Source organism: Stigmatopora argus, chromosome 6 (assembly GCF_051989625.1).
Source record: "Stigmatopora argus isolate UIUO_Sarg chromosome 6, RoL_Sarg_1.0, whole genome shotgun sequence".
NCBI lineage: Eukaryota > Metazoa > Chordata > Actinopteri > Syngnathiformes > Syngnathidae > Stigmatopora > Stigmatopora argus.
Window position 1 is genome coordinate 9,378,869 of NC_135392.1, and position 19,283 is coordinate 9,398,151.

Below are 19,283 nucleotides of genomic sequence, written 5' to 3' on the forward strand. Positions count from 1 at the left end.
GACAGTGACAGGAAGTCGACAAATAAGAAGCGGTGTAGTCTTGTGGTTATGTTGCCACTTTTTCAGATCAAGGGCAAAAAAAACCCAAATTCAAAACCAGACAAATGACATTCAAATAGTGAATTTAAAACCTATGCCCCAAATTATTTACATCTCGTGCAATATACAGCACCAGTTACTTGAAACATTCAGTGCAATATTACAAACAATAGGTTATACCAGTGGTGTGCCGTCAGGGCCTTCAAGGCCTTCTCTGCTGGCCTAAGAAATATCTGAATCACAGACTGATGTTAATTATATTTTGCCCATGAATACTTATTAAATAATTCCAAATTGTCTGTTAGCTTCCTTTCATTGCTTTCCCCACTGATTGCACTGCTTCCAGATGTGTGTTTTCATATTGAATCATTTAACCAATCACATTTCAGCCATTATTTGTTGCCAGGGTCAGAAATCTGGCTCAAGATCTCCACAATCAGTTCTGCAGTCTCTGCTGCATTAAACAAGCGTCGATAAGACTGTTGCTTTAACCAATCAGAATTTGATTTGGTGATACCTAGGCCTTCTCGGTAGGCGTAGGGATACGTCATTGCCTTGTCGCAGGGGTAGGGATACGTCATTGCCTTGTCGCTGGCGTAGGGATACGTACGGCATTGCTTTTCACCTATGATTGGCTTGTGGTAGAGTGGAGTAGCTAGAGCCTACGCCGATTGTAGACGCAGACGATTTAATTAAGCGCATGCGCAGTAACCATTCCTTTTGAAACGCCATTCACACGCTGGTGGTCCACAAGCACGTCAACTAGGTAAGGAATATAGCAATTTTATCACGCTATCGGGAGATTTTTCAGCAATCAATTGAGCCCAAAACGCCAACAAATATCTTAGTTTAATGCCAGGTTTAGCACACCGTCGACAATTTAAATTTGTGCTTCTTTTCCTCACCGGCTGTGTGCCGTATGTTACTAGTTAACATTAGCGTTAGTGTCACGATTTGACTTAAAAAGTATGTTGTCCGTTTTCTCCATTATTGAGTCGTCTGGCAAGACTTTAAATTTAATCAAACAACGCCGAGTCATCAACCGACAGTTTGCTGGGTAAATGCTCACTCTCCAGAGGCACGACATTGCGAGTGCTAATCACCCCTTGCCGATTTGTAATTGTTCTGTTTTTACAAAAAATCACTTATACACAAAACTGTTAAGCCAACTTTCTCCTAGCTGTTAACGTCAGTCTGTATATTTAATCGCCATATACAAAACTATTAATCCAACTTTCTCCTAGCTCACTGGTGTCAAAGCGGCGGCCCGGGGGCCAAATCTGGCCCGCTGCGTCATTTTGTGCGGCCCGAGAAAGTAAATCATGAGTGCCGACTTTCTGTTAGGATCAAATTCAAATGAAGATTATACATGTATATGATATTTCCTCATTTTCCCCTTTTTAAATCAATAATTGTAGTTTTTTAATCTGTTTTTTCCTTTTTGTGTTTTTTGTTCAAAAAGCATTTATTAAAATATAAAAATAAATATATTTAAAAAATTCTGTTTTCTACTCTAATATTGAACATATTCCCAAAAATATTTTGTTTCCTTTTGAAATGAAAAACAAATTATTATAAGATATTTTCCCTCATGAAGAAAAAAAAGCTCAAACAAACATTTTTTTAGCTCTATAAAAACTGAATATTTAGGGCTTTTGATAGTTGTTTTTAAATCCAATTAAAAAAACAAACAAAAAAAAAATCTAAATATTTCAAAAATGATCCGGCCCACGTGAAATCGAGTTGACGTTATTGCGACCCGCGAACCAACCCGAGTTTGACACACTTATCCTAGCTGTAAATGTCAGTCTGTATATTTAATCGCCTTGTCTGGAAAAGGAAAAATAGCACTTGGCACTCGCTAACTAATTTTCATTCTTTATCTTGATCGTTTATTACATTTCTTGTAAGATTTCTCTATCCCGTAATTGTTTGGCAACCCCCAGATACCTTGGTTAAATCAAGTTTTCCCTGTTTAGCATCAAGATAAAACTACTTCCCCCAAAAAACAACTAAGCCTATCTGTTGAATCTCCAGGCTCTATATATGCTAACTTATGCTTTTTTGTGTGCAAGTTTTCCCTGTTTAGCACCAAGATGCAGCTCTTCTAGCATGCCTGGAGCACTCTTGAGGTTATAGAAGAGGAGCCTTGGCCAGATCAAGGTAAAACTACCGCCCCCCCCCAAAAAAAAGTTGAATCTCCATTCTATATATTTTAACTTTTGCTATTTTTTTGCATGCAACATGCCTGAGAGATCTTCCTCGCAAGTTGCCCACTTGAATCAAACGGTGTCTCTGTACTTCTGAAAATCCAAATTAAATAAAAGCCTAAATCATCATGATGTTTCACAGGCCATTCATTTCCACAGCTCTTTGACTAAATCTTTAAGGTAAGAAGGATCTCAGTTTATGTTAGAGCAGGAATTCTAAGTATTTATTCCCCCAGTTTTTTTTCAAATTTTATTTTCTAAGTGTATATACCCCCAGGTTTTTAAATTTTCTTTCTTCTAATTTTATTTGTGTATATACCCCCAGTTTTTTAAATTTTATTTTCTAAGTGTTTATTCCCCCAACTTTTTAATTTTCTCTTTTAATTTTATTTTCTGTGTTTTACCATGTTTATTCCCCCAGCTTTTTAAATTTCTTTCTTTTAATTTTATTTTCTAAGTGTATATACCCCCAGTTTTTTTAAATTTTATTTTCTGTGTTATACCATGTTTATTCCCCCAGCTTTTTAAATTTCTTTTAATTTTATTTTCTGTGTATATAACCCCCAGTTTTTTAAATTTTATTTTCTGTGTTATACCATGTGTTTATTCCCCCAGCTTTTTAAATTTCTTTCTTTTAATTTTATTTTCTAAGTGTATATACCCCCAGTTTTTAAATTTTATTTTCCAAGTGTTTATTCCCCCAACTTTTTAATTTTATTTTCTATACTTGTTTTTTTAATTTTTATTTTGTGTTTATTCCCCCAGCTTTAAAATTTTATTTTCTAAGTGTATATACCCCCCATTTTTTAATTTTCTTTCTTCCAAGTGTTTATTACCCCAGCTTTTAAAAAAAAAATCCCAGGTATTTTCCCATTTTTTTTCTAAGTATATACCCCCAGTTGTTTTCCCTAATTTAATTGTTAATTCCCCCAGCTTTTTTAATTGTCTTTCCCACCAGTTTATTTTTTCTTCCAAGTGTTTATTCCCCATTTTTTATTTTCTAAGTGTATTTTACAAAAATTAATTGTAAGTGTAAAAATGTTTTGTGAACCTTTAACTAAAATGTCTTGACAACAGGTGGACAAACCAGAGAAAAGACTACACCAATCAACACTTCAATGTAATGCCAACTATGTATACTAAAATTCAAATGTTTACCTGTAAATAATTTTTTTTTAACTTGGATTGTTACCTGCATTTTTTATTAGATAAAGACAAACACATGTATACATTTAAAAACTTTTATTTTGAAAAACTTCAGAGATTTTCAAATGGACAAAGAAACTCCCCTTGGCACCAGGTGGAAATCTGGAAAATAAAAGGGGGTCAATACAAAGTAAAACACCATTCACAAGGTCTTACCTTTTATTTTGAAAAACTTCACTGATAGGTTTTCGCGTGACCACCAGCACCGCGAAAAATGGTGCTGCCGCAGCCTATCTGTACATAGGCAGGAAACCTTGTCCCCCCTGTGGAATTCTAGAAAACAAAAAAAATGGGTCAATACACAGAGTTAAGTAAAAAACCATTCACAAGGGCTCACCTTTTATTTTGAAAAAGTTTGGAGATAGGTTCTCGCGTAACCACCAGCCCCGCGAAATGGGGGGTGCCTCAGGCTATCTGTACATAGGCAGGAAACCTTGTCCCCCCTGTGGAATTCTAGAAAAAAAAAAAATGGGTCAATACACAGAGTTAAGTAAAAAACCATTCACAAGGGCTCACCTTTTATTTTGAAAAAGTTTGGAGATAGGTTCTCGCGTAACCACCAGCCCCGCGAAATGGGGGGTGCCTCAGGCTATCTGTACATAGGCAGGAAACCTTGTCCCCCCTGTGGAATTCTAGAAAACAAAAAAAAATGGGTCAATACACAGAGTTAAGTAAAAAACCATTCACAAGGGCTCACCTTTTATTTTGGAAAAACGAGGGGGGTGCCTCAGCCTCTGTACATAGGCAGGAATTCTAGAAAACATAAAGGGTCAATAGATTAAATTACATAAAAAGAAATACAGACTATGGCCTAATCAAGTCAAATTTAACTAAAAAAACTCATACATTTAGCTTTTTTTCTATAAACCATCAAAAGGCAATATTAGACATATTCCTGATGGTCTGGTTTTCTTTTGGTGTGCTGCAGAAAGACTAAAAAATGATCTGAGTCTTTAAACGCCCATATCTAGTCTATTTTTCATGTTTTCCTCCACAAACAAATAATCAGGATTTTGATGTGGTGGGAAATGTAGAAAACACAATGGACAGGGGCCCACAAGGTACAAATTACACAAAACTAATAAAATAAAGCCTACTTCTGCCTGGAGTTTTTCAGTCAATTTCAAATCCATTGTTAAAAAAATAAATATCCAAAAAGCTTGTTTTTCTCTTATGCTGAGGATTTTTTATTTTAAATGAGTCAAAAATGACACCTGTGCTATTGTTGAATAAATGTCTCTTAGGTTTTGTCTAAACCACATTTAAAACTAAAAATGAAATGGTCAAAGCCCTGAGGTCTTTAAGAAAGTTAACCGGGTGAAAGTATATAATCTATTTGAGTGCGCAGATTTTTTGTACCAATTACCAATTTCATCATACGCAGTTATCTGGGTATGATGATGACAAAGCCTATGTTCGCTTATTATTACTAAGTTCAGAAAGATGTGAAACTCACAAGCGGAAGCTACTCCTACACTTGCCACTATAGTCTTTTTTTTTTTAAATTAAATTCAATAGGGATGACCCTACTTTACAGTTATTCCATTTATCACAGCCATGTCTGGTCTACATTAACCGCGATAATCGAGGGATTACTGTTTATTCCTTACACGTCCACTAATGGCATTTGTGTGGGTGACTAATCCACAGGTTTTTGCTATTAAAAAAACACCAAACTAGTTACTGTTTTCATTCAAAAGTTGAATGTATCATAAAAAACGAGCCAATTGCGCAAAGCCTTGAATACTGAACGCTGACGTTTAAATATTACACGGATCGAAGGATTACCGTTTATTCCTTACACGTCCACTAATGGCATTTGTGTGGGTGACTTATCCACAGGTTTTTGCTATTAAAAAACACCAAGCTAGTTAATGTTTTCATTCAAAAGTTGAATGTATCATGATGATAAACGAGCCAATTGCGCAAAGCCTTGAATACTGAACGCTGACGTTTAAATATTACACGGATAGAGAAAATCGGAACTACGCATTTAAAAATGACTCACTTTGTTATGGCGTCGACAAGATGCCCCTTTCTGGTCGTTTTGGCCACATTCTTGAAGTTTCCCAGCAGTCTGTGCTCGTTGAGGAACTGAAACACACAATGGAATGATTACTTTTTAAAAAAAGAGCGATCGCTAACGCAATGTAGCCAATTTGTTTGCAAACATTTTGCCGTCTGCACACACATGGGGCTAGCTAGCTAGCTACATCACGTCAACGAATCATGCTCTTATCACTCTTAAGACGAGAACTGGGGCTTCGAAATCCCCAAACGACAACGTACCGAATGTGCTGCATCGTCCTGTGAGAAGTTTGTCAGGCTTTCTACGGCAAATCGTCACTTTTCGGCTGCTCTCTCTGCAGTGCACGACCGTGCTGCCTCCTAGCTAGTAAGACATTTTGGGTTTGACGTCGGCTATTTGAACTCTGACCTCGGCCACGCCTATTAAAGATACACACACACAAAATATAAATTGTTTTCATAATAACGTGCGTTAGTCAGCGCGTGTGTGTGTGTGTGTGTGTGGGGGGGGGGGGGGGGGGGGGGGCGCTGTAAATGCTTTTTGGTTGGACTTTAATACTTAAAAAAATACATTGTTTTCATAATAACATGCATTAGTCAGTGGGTGGGGCGGGGGCGGGGCTGTAAATACGTGTTGATTGGGCATTCATACTTAAAAAACACATTGTTTTCATCATAACGTGCATTAGTTAGTGGGGGGAGCTGTAAATATTTTTTGGTTGGGCTTTAATCCTTTAAAATACAGTATTGCACATTATGAACATTGTGATGACAAGCACTCTAGTGTTTGTTTTTTACTTCTAGACATTTAAACAGTTTTATAGCCATAAAATAGTTTTTGAGGGTTGGATTGATACGTTGAAGGCGCTACGAGAAAATGCACGGACCGTCACTGGGTTATACTATATGATTTATAATACAAATCACATTATAAAATACGATTTGATGTAAGATACATGGCATACACTACACAATATGCGATACCGTATGGTATACGGTGTAATACGCAATGCAATATTTGATACAGCAAACTATAAGATTTATGAAGGAATTTAAGGTCGACACATCTTTTGCATTTATTTCCAAAAGTGTTATTTGGATCTCTGAAAGAATTCAGCTCTTCTCATCTTCAGAGTAAAATCAATTCATGATTGAGACAACCAGCTGGTTAAAAGCATGTCAGTATGATGATGAGTGCTGAGAAATTCGTGTTTGAGAGCACTCAGGACAGCAGGGGACGCGACATTGATCGCGGAGGAGGCGATACTAATGAAATCGATGCGGTGCGCTGATGTGAGAATTAGCGGAAAGTCGAAGCTAGCATCTACGTAATTCTCTGACGTGCGTTAGAGGCCACACCAGGTTCTTAAACTCACCTTTGGCACTTGCAAAACAGAGTTTAACTGCTTAATGGAAGCTCATTAATACTGGACACGGCTACTTTGTATTAAAGCTTCATGATAGGCCTGCTGGACTGAACTGTGCTCTTAGGAAAAAAGAGAAGAAACACAATTACACAAAACTGCAAACACTTCAACATTTGGACGAGTTTAGACGCTTTATGTAGTGAGGCCTTTTTTCCTTTGAACAAAAAGTATCACAAGGCTTTTACCTGTTAAAAAATAACCATGTTCAGTAAGGCCATTTTTTCTTAAATAAAACAGTTTTAATTTTTATTTTTTTTAAACAATGACCATGTGTAGTAAGGCTTTTTTCTTGAAAAAAATGACCATGTATAGTAAGGCTTTTTTCTTGGAAAAAAAGACCATGTATAGTAAGGCGTTTTTTTTTATAAGACCATGTATATACTAAGAATTATTATTATTTATTTTTTAAAAAGGCCATGTGCATAAAGGCTTATTTTTCTTTATAAGACCATGTATATACTAAGAATTATTATTATTTATTTTTTTAAAAGGCCATGTGCATAAAAGGCTTATTTTTCTTTAAAAAAGCCCCTGCACAGCAAGGGCTGAAACTGGTATTAAACCCACAATCTCAGAACTGTGAGCCCAATGAACTAACCATTCACCCACCCGGCCACTTACTATTATAATGACTTGTTAAAAAAAGACCATGTATAGTAAGCTTTTTTTCTTAAAAATAGATTCACATAGTGAGGGGTGAAGCTTGGCTTGAACCCACAACCTCAGAACTGTGAGACCAATGCACTAACCATTCTCCCACCTGGCCACTTACTATTTTTAATTGACTTATTAAAAAAGGAGCAGGTATAGTAAGGCTTTTTTTCTTGAAAAGTAAGACTATGAATAATAAGGCTTCTATTTTATTACATACCCATACATAGCAAGGGAGAACATGCAAACTCCACACAGGTGGACGTGATCTAGATTTGAACCCAGACCCCAGAGCTGTGAGGCGTAGGGATACGTCATCGCATTCACAAACTATGATTGGCTAGTGGGCGAGGCCAGAGCAACCAAACCCTATCCGTAGCGAGCTGGACAAGCAGATATACGTACCATTCATAAATAATATTTCAATTGTATGAGGTTACTATTGATGCTTTTTGTATGTGTCGCATTGTTTTCATAATAACGTGTTTTAGTCCGATACACGTTATTATGAAAACACTTTATTTTTTGTGTGTCTATTTTTTAATAGGCGTGGCCGAGGTCAGAGTTCAATAGCTGCCATTCTTCAAAATGGCGGATGAGCCAGGAGCCAGTAGACTGAAGTTGCGATTTACCGAAGAAAGACCTGATAAAGGACAATGCAGTGCATTCGGTACGTCATCATTTGGGGATTTCGTAGCCCCAGTTCACATTTTAAGAGTGCTTTTTGATGGGAGCATGCCTCGTTGGCGTGATGTAGCCCCACATGGTTGGAGACAGAAAAATGTTTGCAAACAAATTGGCTACATTGCGTTACCTCTAGCTCTTTATGTTTAATAAGAAATCATTCCATTGTGTGTTTCAGTTCCTCAACGATCACAGATTGCTGTGAAACATCAAGAATGTGTCCAAAACGGCCATAAAGGAGCAGCTTGTCGACGCCAAAATGAGCTGTTTGTCAGCAAAGTGAGTCATTTTAAAAAAAATACTAGTTTCTATTTTCTCTCTCCGCGTAATAATTAAATGTCAGTGTTCAAGGCTTAGCTCAATTAGCTTTTTTATTATGATATATTAAAATTTGGAATGAAAACACTAACTGATTTGTTGTTTATTTTAAATAGCAAGACACCCGTATGGTTAACTCAAACCCACACAAGTGCCATCAGTGGAGATGTAAGGAATACACGGTACACTTGTAGAATGAATATACTTTTACCCTGGGCTTGGACCTTTTTATTTTTAAATATCTTGACAAAGCCTAAGTGAGACATTCATTGAACAATACCCCAGGGGTCATTTTTGACTCTAGTTTAAACATGGTAAAATAACCATTTTCCTTAGTGTAACTAACTGTAAGAGAAACACGGACGCAATGATGACTTTTTGGGATATATATTTTTTTAAATGAATGGGTTTGAAATGATTGACTGAAAAACATCCAGGATTAAATAACATGAATGTGGGTCATTTGTGCATGAAAATGGTTAAATAACCAATCACACTGTTGTGTTTTGTAGAGGTTTAAAGCCACAGAGATGGTGACAAAGCAGGTGAAAACTGAAAAAATCGACAAAGACAAAGAAGTCAAGGCATAAATTGTGGATGAGGTAGGGCCTAAGTGTTTCAGGTTATTTCATTTTTTATTTTCATGTCATGTGTACTAAATCTACTCATTTTGTATCTTGCCTCGCAGGGTCCACCCAAGTTTACCAAATCAACACTAAAGAAAGGGTGACAAACAGCAGTCATTGACACCATCATCCCCTCACTGGTACTTGTCGTTATATAGCAGAGTTCTCCAACTCCGGTCCTTGAGGGCCCCTGTCCAGTATGTTTTCCATATCTCCAACCACATCTGAATCAAATGATCAACTCATCAGCAAGCTGTCCAGGAGCTTGATCACTATCATTTGATTTTGGTGTGATGGAAGACATGGAAAATATACTGGATAGGGGCCCTTGAGGACCCCTGTTATATAGACTCTTATTTTTGAGTCTCTCTGCAGCAGACAAAGCAAACCAAGCCACCAGAGAGGTATGTCAAATATTTCCATTTTTTCACCATTCTGTGGCTTTAATGTCGGGGGGTTACCCTGAAGACCATGTATACTAAGGATCTTTTTTCTTAAAAAAGGACCATGTACACTAAGCTTTTTTCTTTAAAAAAAAGTATACTAAGGTGTCAAAGTGGCGGACCGGGGGCCACATGAAATGGAGTTGATTGCGGCCCGCGAACCAACCCGAGTTTGACACCCCTGATGTATACCAAGGCTTTTATTTTCTTAAACAGACCATTTATAGTAAGTAAGATAATTTATAAGGCTATTTTTGTGTTTAACCAGCCTACCATGCATCCTTTCAAAATCTGGGAGGGATGCAGAGTACCTGGTGAAAGCCAACTCAAAACATACAAACCTTGTTTTCTTACATTTAACTTTATCTGGAACATTTTGAAGAGAATCTGCCAGACAAGGTGTGTGTGTGTGGATGGAAACAGAGTGTACAGGAACGGTGTGATGCTCCAGCGTGTGCAAGTTATCGCTGTAAAAGCTCTTGGTCTCAGTGGAGACAAAGTGGAGGAGCTCAGCATTCGATCATATAGTGTCAGCACAAAGACAAAGAGTTGCCTCCGAGCAAACACAGTCGGTCACAGGTGAGTCCTACACAGACACACACACAGACACACACACACACGTACACAAAGTGGATACGAACTGTATCGTTGAGTAGTCCGTGAGCTAAATACACTCACCCAGAAATGTTGGCTTCATATAGCGGTCCACAGTGCCCTTGACATGGTCTCCAAGCCTGGACACTATTAATGGTCACAGCAGCTATTCCTCACATTCTCCCCAATGCGTTCTTCCGCTCACTAACCTTTTCTGTCCTACTGGCTTCTTCTGCCCTGTCACAGTGCCCGGTGTGCCATCCTGGGTTTCAAGCCAGAAGGAAGTGTTAAGTGTGCATAATACATTTGTATGAAAGAACAACAAGTTCATTGTAGTTGGGGTTTTCAAGTCAGAGATTAAAACCAAAATATGGTTACATAATGCCACACTGCTTATTATAGCACTTTGGATTGTCTTCATCCTTAATCCCAGACGCTGTACATCTTTGCTGGCACCGCATCTGTATTTTACAGATATGAATGAAGGCCTTGGGAAATATCTCCTCATGGATTTCAAGGATGGTTTTTCCTTCTTTCTTTAAGCACAGCTCAGCAAAAAGCAGCCCAAGTAGACAGGGGGCAGATTTAGTAGCTCAAATCCCCATAACAGGTCAGAGTATTATTATACTTTTATCCTGTGTCCCTATTTATGGTGTATTTGAAATTTATGTTCAGATTTTAGTCAACTGATTACTTGGGTGTTTTAACAGATGCAAAACCTTCACAGGATTTGATTTGGATTAAAACTTGCTTTGGAATAAACCCCCCTAAAAGAAAGTAGTCATTGCCTCTTTGTTGTAGACTAAACCCACACCAAGTAAAATCAAAACAAATCAAACAATCAAAAACACTAGAGAAATGTACGATTTAAACATTAAAAAACAAACTCACAATCCTGTTAACTGTTGTGTTGACAACAGAAAATGCCTTTTCTCCTGCCGTGTAGCCCACAAGTTGACAGCGTATCCGATGTTGAGCGCTTTGCCAAGTGCTTAACATTGCCAACCTGTAGCTGTTCTAAATGCAGCAAGCATTCACAAACGCACTGGAGTGTGTTGCATCCAAAATGGTGAACAAATAACTGATTTGCTTGAGGTTTCACCTGATGCTGGATGAGAGATTTATGCATAATGGTTGCCATATGGCTACCCTAGATGGCAGTTTTTTTTACAGTATATATCACATGAGCTGTATATCATCTCCAAATCACAACACTAACAACTTTGAAATCTAGTCCTTAAAATCCAAGTCTTAACACTGTTTATGCAAGCATGCTCAGTAGTGGTAGTAGAAAGGGCAATTGAGCAAACCCTAAGCGCAACCCGTTGCATTTTTCAACAGCACCAAAAATATTCCAGCGCCGCATACTAATGACGCATCGGCTTATATTCACACCTATCCAAAGATGTACACAACACAGCTTCACACCCCAGAATAAAGAGCAATTGGTAAATCTTACAAAGAAGAGTTGAAGGGTTTTCATGTGTAAAGCTTTGGTCACCAGGATGCCCTTGGAGCCATGTTGGAGCCAGGAACTGTCCTTCAGCACCGAGACACGGCTGCCCTCTTCTTGGATGTAGTGATTCGCGGTCAACGATGAGTCTGCCCAGAGCCGAGGGGGCTGCACTATGCTCCCTCCTCCTGCCGCTGCTTTGATTTCCAATATGTCCTCCCATCACCGCAGATGGCTACAGAGGAAACATTTCCTCAACCGAGAGTGTTAGTGCGGCCCCTGGGTCCTGGGGCTGATGGGGCCAGAAATTGGAGAATAATGTGCAGTAATACAATATTTGATGGGACTCGATGGGCCAGAGATTGTGAAAACTGCCACAGTGGACTATTCAAACAGCTCCATATTTTCTCATCTCCTTTCCGTCTCAAGTGAGTCAAACTGCAATAAATACATACAAATTACAACTGACTCCAGAGTAATGCAAAATAAAATTCTAATCAAACAATTTCCAATTTCTTTTGTCTGCTTTCAATAAAAAAAAGAAAGATGTAATCATTGCCACACTAATAAGACTTAAACGACAAGGTCATGACAATGCAAATGCAACATTTCTGCTTCTCTGGAGTCAAATTAGTCACTTGTTTTGCACTCCTAAACTCCATTCAGTCATCAATCCATCAGCAATAACATACAGCCAATCAGACTTTCCCTAACAAGGCATACTTCTACTCTTCCTTACAGGTGCGTACTTTTTCACTGTCCAATTGGCCAAGTGATGTTTGCAAAGAGTGGAAAGCAAAGCATTTTATGTGTCCAGATGGTCAGAACTGGTGCTGAAAAGCACGCCAGCGGAAACCTGATGACTCATCAGAGAGTCACAGTGCGACAATCCTAATTTCATTGTTAATTTACTGTCATGCCTGAGTTTTGGCTCAAGCCACGTGAAACTGCGAACGCCTTGCCCTTGTTAAACCGCTTCAGCAGCATGAAGCCTGAAAGGAAGACCAATGGAAGAGTTTAGACTTCACGCTTGTAATGAGAGAGGAAATGGAACATGGGGAGTTTTGGACAAGGTGCTAATTGAGGAGTTGATGCTCCATCTGCAGGTGAGTGCCATTTTAAACAGATGATGCAAGGCTTTTAAACATGTTCACAATGGTTGACTGTTTTTCCCTCTCACTACAAGAATGAAGCCAAACTGAGAAAAAGGCCATGCATATTTTTTAATGTAATGTCTCGATGACAAGTCAGGCTATGAATAAACTCATAAAATAAACAAATATATAATGCAAAAGCCAAAGTCCACAGGATACTCAAGACACCAATAAAACATTGATCCTCCTCATACTACATGATGGGATTTGTGACCACTTTAGAGGATATTTTTTTTAGCTTGACACAACACACACAAGACTCACGTTTTTCAACTGAAGCCAGCAGGAAAGAAAAGCTGAAGGGAGGAGTGTGTGCGAGTATGACAGTGGATCAATAGTTGTGTTTGTGGCAGTGCTCCCACAGGAGTGAAGCAGTATATGAAAAGCTGCATCTGATGGCTGAAGGTCCCCTCAGAACATTCCCCATGCGTTTAGCCTGCAGCCAAGGTTAACCCCGGCACAAAGACGCCACCAAACCGCAGCCTGTTTCCCCGGGGCTACATACGTTGACATGGGCGAGGGCTCGCAAGTGGGACGGGCTTCTTTCTTTTTCTTCATGTACATACAGTTATGTATGCATGTACGTACATACATACGTATATATATGTATATATACGTATGTATGTATATACATACACATATACATACATATACATATATATATACAGATATACATATATATACACATATATATACACATATATACACATTTATACACATATATACACATTTACACACATATACACACATATACACACATATACACAATTATACACACATACACAATTATACACACATATACACAATTATACACACATACACACATATACACACATATACACATATATACACACATATACACATATATACACACATTTACACATATATACACACATATACACACATATACACAATTATACACAATTATACACAATTATACACACATACACACACATATACACACATATACACACATTTACACACATATACACACATTTACACATATACACACATATACACATATATACACACATACACATACATATAGACATATACACATACACATACATATACACATACATATACACATACATACACACACATACACATATATATGCATATGTGTGTATATGTATGTAAATACATGCATGCATGCATACATACATACATACATACATTCAGTGCACGGGGGTGCGTGGCCATTAAATATAACTAGTTAGCCGTTGGGAAACTGTTATTGAAGTCATTTTCGTATATTCCTATGCACTGTTAGCTCATGAAGTAGCGGCAGCTGGTGAAATGGCTTTGGAATAGAAAACGATGAGAAAGAAAATGAGCTACTCCCTCACCGTGCTAAACACATTGTAAGTAAAATACAATAAAGGTTACGTTTTCGTAATTATGAGAGGACCGCTGTAATATATCGCAAATTAATTTCCAGTTTATTTCTGTTCACTAACATTAAAGTACCCCTATGAAAGGGAGGCACTAACTGTGGGGCCATTAAGCTATTAAATTGTGTACTTAAAGCAGTGCAATCCATAATAGATGGAGAGTTCAGTGCACCCATGGTGAGAGAAATGTGGATGGAAATTATTGTTTCTCTTAAGCTGAAGTAAACATTTTTTTCACCCATATTCCGCCAAACAAAAGCCTTTATTTTATTTTATCGTGTAGTAGTGATGTGTGCACTCCTTTAGTGCACTCATCTTCTACATATACTGGCCCTAACAAACCAATGCGTGTGCTGTCGCGGTCACAGCGGAATGATGGAATGCTAATTGGCATGCCACTACTTGCATTATTCATGCATCTTAATTAGGGAGAAGAGTTCCTATTAGGCTTTTAAAGGCGTCCGAATCACTTGGCGCCTATTTGGCATCAAGCCTGGCGTGTAAGTGTCAATATATGCACACATGCACACACATTATGAGGCAGCACATTGCAAAGATTACTTTGATGCTAATTGATTTATCCTTCATTCACCTAAAATGTGTCAAATGCAAGCGGAAGAGCAGCAAAGACGTGTGACCAAAAGCAATAACTACAATCATATTACCCAATTACTTTCTTCAGAGGGCAGGAGATTTTTAACTCTAAAAAACAAAAAAGAGAGAATGCAAAATGCTAATGACCAGCGCTTCTGCGGTGGCAGCTACAGAGTATATGTTTCATTTTTAGTAGTTCCATTTTATGTTGGAAAACAAATAATTTTGTAGCTTCATAAAATTGCTGTTGGAACAAAGAACAAAACCTCAGTGGCAGTTTTCTGGGTAAGGAATTTACACTTAACTGGATGGTTTTGACCGGTCGTTTGTTTCAAAATAAATATGAATGTCATTAATTGTCCACACTTGTACCCTCTCTACTATAAAAATGGTATCCTTTCAAAATGTGGGTAAATAAGTAACTCCTTCACTGGGCGCTGGAAATTAATTAACTCAGAGATTTAAAAAATTCCCAGCTAAATCATGAATTTGTATTTAAAATTACACATACGAGTGCCCCGACATACGAGCACTTTGAGATACGAGTAAAATTCCCAGCAAATATTTACCTTGAGATACGAGACAAATTTTGATATACGAGCATACAGCCAGGGGGCTGGTGCTTCTTATGAGAACTTTTTCGCCACAACTCCCTCATGTTAAGATACCTTCAAACAATGGGCAGAGCGTTGTGGGAGCTCACTAGCGAGGAAGAGGTGGAAGGGGAGACTGCCTCCCTACAAAGGAAATCAAACATGTTAGCGAAGCGGCAACAGTTTTCTGATTTTATGGAAAAGAGGCACCCAAACAGGTTGGCAAGTGGTCATGCGTTATCCTATTGTGAGGACATTTGTGAGCGTCAGGGTTAGTTCATTTAGTTCATTTCTATGGGAAACGTTGATTTGAGATACGAGTAAATCGACATACGAACTCAGTCCCCGGAATGCATAAAGCTCGAATCTCAAGGTACCACTGTATATAAAACATATTTTGCATATGAATCAACATCTTAATGTTGACTTACTTTTTCTATCCATGTAAATAATGAAGCTCACAAGCTACTGCTATGACATTTATATAAAAATAATGCAAAGGAAGGGAGCAAAATATGAGCCCATTCATTGGCAAAAAGTCAGTCACTTACTTTTAATTACCTTCTGACATAAATCAGGTAATTCCGTCTCAACAGCATGTTAACTAACAATCAATGAATTTCAAAATCTCTAATAAGGGCGCCCTTATCAAAAGTTGTAGTCAGGCTTGCCCTTCTATTGGAATCGATGATTAACCAACACACAGCAGACTGTAACAGTGAATAAATGCTAAAAAAAACCCAAAAACAAACAAGATCATTTTGGTCAATATCATAGTTTTCATGCTTGTCATGAGATACATACATTAGTTGTGAACTGTTATATTTTAGAGGTTTGAGGCTGTTTCGAGGTATCGTATTAGAAGACTAAGGCTTGTCTAGGTTTCTTACATTAATACTAGTATTCATTCTTAAAAACACCATATGACTCCTTCTTGCTCCAACTTAACATATCAGGTTTTCGTGTTACTTATGTGACCCGATGGAGGTATTAAAAGCTGGAAGAGCTACTATGAACAAGTTTCCACTCAAGGCCCAGACCCCAAAAGCATCACCTGCCACTGAGCTACTGTCGCATGCATCTGCTGTAGCTCATTGGGGAAATTAAGTACCTAACGTAGCATATGTGTTCAAGTAATAGGAAAGTCATTTATAACTTGAGGATATAATACATAAATCATAAACTCTTTTCCACAGTCAGTTGAAATGATCTGCCTGCATGTGCCATATTGAAGAATAATAAAAGGGAAACCATGCATTTGGGAAAAAAAATAGAGAACAAGATAACAATGCTCGTACTGAAACTAATAAAAAATAAAATAAAACCTGAACTTTCGTCCAGGGTAATAGTATTGCACTCAAACTAACAAACCTGACCTAAAAACCTATTTAACAAATAAGATCTTTGTTTGTACAGCAAATCTGCCAAAACTACATTGTTATTATATATTATATACATTATAATATAGGGGATTCATACTTAAACATACTTTCAGAGGATGTCTGATGACACGTGCATTCTCATCAGTTGTTTCAAGCTGTGTCAACGTGGGTTAGCTAAAACCAAAACGTGAGTAATAGCTGATTTTCAGTTTTTTAAAATTTATTTTCAAGAATTAACTATGGAAAAAAGGAAACAATTTGTAAAGCATTGAGAAATGAGATAATCTGGAACTATACTTTTGTATGTGTCACGGGTAAATGCCATTAGGAAGATGGGCCACAAAATCAGAAAATTCTTTTTACCAACTACGAAATTAGATTTTTTGATGTATAGGTTGTCTACACACCCCTTAAGAGTATAAAATCTGACTCAGCAATTTTGTCATCGTAATGTTAAAAAAAGGAAAAAAATAATTAGCCAAAAGAGTCAGAAATCTATTTACATAACCAGGGTGCAAGTGGCGATACAGTCAAGAATGTGTATATTGTTAAGGAGGAGAGCTATACAAGCGTAACAGCCTGCTACTTAGCATCATGATGGAAGTAGGAAGGGAGGGCTGGTAATAGAAGCGGTGAGCCAAAGCTCCACGCAAACTAGAAAGTGAACTCTGCTGGTTTGCATAATTTAAGGTTAATGAGGAAAAACAGCAGATAAAATCTCTCATTTTATGCCGTCTGGCATTGCTCTACTGGGGCGCATTTCATTAAAAAGGCATCAGAAGCAGCGCTTTAATGAGGTGTGAATTCATTCTGGTTTCACCTCCTTTTATTTTGTGACATCAAATATGGACGCAGGTGTAAATTTCCTTTTCAAGGAGATGCTCAGGCGTATTTAAGTGCAACTTGTTCGACTTCTAACAGCTGTATCGTACATAGATTTATCCTTACCTAAGCACAAATCGTAAACTAAGTCTATCTGAAGGACCGCAAAATGTCCTCTCGTCACGACGTTCCAATGCAATTTACAACGTGAATTACTTTCAAGTCATCAGTGAGCAAACACACGCGTGTACGTGCGTGCGTGACCTTTACGTCCCGAGAAGTCGCAAAGAGTGTTTTAGATGCAAATGCAGCCTTTTGCCCTTTACCATCAGTAATCCTCACATAGGTAATTGGACACAGAGCTACGCAGCACCATCTCTTCCTCTAAAATATCCAACAGTCTCCATTTGCATGAAGCGTCCCGAGAATCAGTCTCAGTAACGCGGCGCCGCTTTGAAAAATGAGTTTTTAATCTGAGAGAGAAGATGAGTTTCTGACCCGCACCTGTTTGTTTTGCTATCTCCTTTTTCTTCCCTGTCGTATAAAAGTGACCTGCGGGAAAATTTGGAGAGGCACAAAGACAGCCAAGCGCCTTAAGTACTGTCATTGTGCATTCATTAATATCCCCGCATCTGACATGGCGGGGGAAAATGGTTTTTTTGAAAAAGGGCACTTGTCGTGGTGGCCGAGACTCACTAACAGGCAATCAGATGGGATGACAGCAAGTGTCAACTACTTTGTGTGTGCGTAGAGACATCGGAGAAGGCGGGCGTAGTTATTCTTTTCCCAGTGCCCTCTATTGACCCAACTAATGGAGAATTTTACCAGGGGAAGTGTTTGAAATATTCCTTGGTTGAGGGTAATGTGTTCATCTAAGGAGTGTGTCATGTCAACATTACACACTGTCTCTCACCAATGCATGCATAGACAAAAAGCATCAGCTTTTCTACAATGAAAATGAGGCACTAGTAATAAATGTACTGTATTAGAATGTTTACAAATGGATAACACACACTTACCTGACCAGACCAAACATCAAGCAGCGCCAATGCAAGCAAGAGCTGAATAGAATATTCCGTGTCACTAGTGAAAAAGGAGTTAAAACATATGCAGCATTAGGCTAAATTTTAAAAACGCCATTATGATTCAATACTTTCATTGACCATTTTTTTGCGTAAATTATGATTATTTTTCTTATAACCTTCACAAGGCACTAATTTACCTGACTGGCTGCCATTGACAGCACTACGCATTCAATGTATTTTGACAGCGAGGGGGTAAAATGAACGACGTGACCGGCTGTTTGGTCGCCGGACATTTGGTCGCTGACGTTTGGTCGCCCGGACCCAAACAACGGGCGACCAAAAGACCGGCGACCAAAAGTCCGGCGACCAAATGTCCGGCGACCAAAAGTCCGGCGACCAAAAGTCCGGCGACCAAAAGTCCGGCGACCAAAAGTCCGGCGACAAAACAGTGTAAAACAACACGGTCTACGCATCAATAAAAGCCAACAATGGCCCTGAGCAGTTTCACTGAGCGGACGTGAGTGTATAAGAGTTTGTATGTACATGAGTTGTCCCCTTAGGAAGGGACATCAGTCAGGGTCTTAACAAGTTCTCCAACAAAACACAATAAAAGTACGGGAAATTTGGAGCTTTTCTTTAG

General features: G+C 38.3%; 2 long non-coding RNA genes across 6 annotated transcripts; one reads left to right on the top strand and one right to left on the bottom strand.

The window, feature by feature from the left end:
* The first annotated feature begins 1,867 nt into the window (after window positions 1-1,867).
* On the top strand, window positions 1,868-3,605 carry LOC144075953 (uncharacterized). Its single transcript, XR_013300690.1, has 2 exons — window positions 1,868-2,429; window positions 3,327-3,605. It is a non-coding gene; the product is annotated as an uncharacterized LOC144075953 (long non-coding RNA).
* On the bottom strand, window positions 3,477-18,143 carry LOC144075952 (uncharacterized). Of its 5 annotated transcripts, XR_013300689.1 has the most exons (12): window positions 18,123-18,143; window positions 15,490-15,558; window positions 10,436-10,488; window positions 10,311-10,373; window positions 9,987-10,218; window positions 6,860-6,969; window positions 5,745-5,903; window positions 5,464-5,549; window positions 4,153-4,208; window positions 3,972-4,087; window positions 3,793-3,908; window positions 3,477-3,728 (listed from the first exon to the last, which is right to left on the bottom strand). It is a non-coding gene; the product is annotated as an uncharacterized LOC144075952 (long non-coding RNA). The 5 variants fall into 5 exon arrangements; XR_013300688.1 differs by lacking the exon at window positions 18,123-18,143 and having other exon boundaries at window positions 15,490-16,657; XR_013300687.1 differs by lacking the exon at window positions 18,123-18,143 and having other exon boundaries at window positions 10,311-10,488; window positions 15,490-16,659.
* Window positions 18,144-19,283: the final 1,140 nt, after the last annotated feature.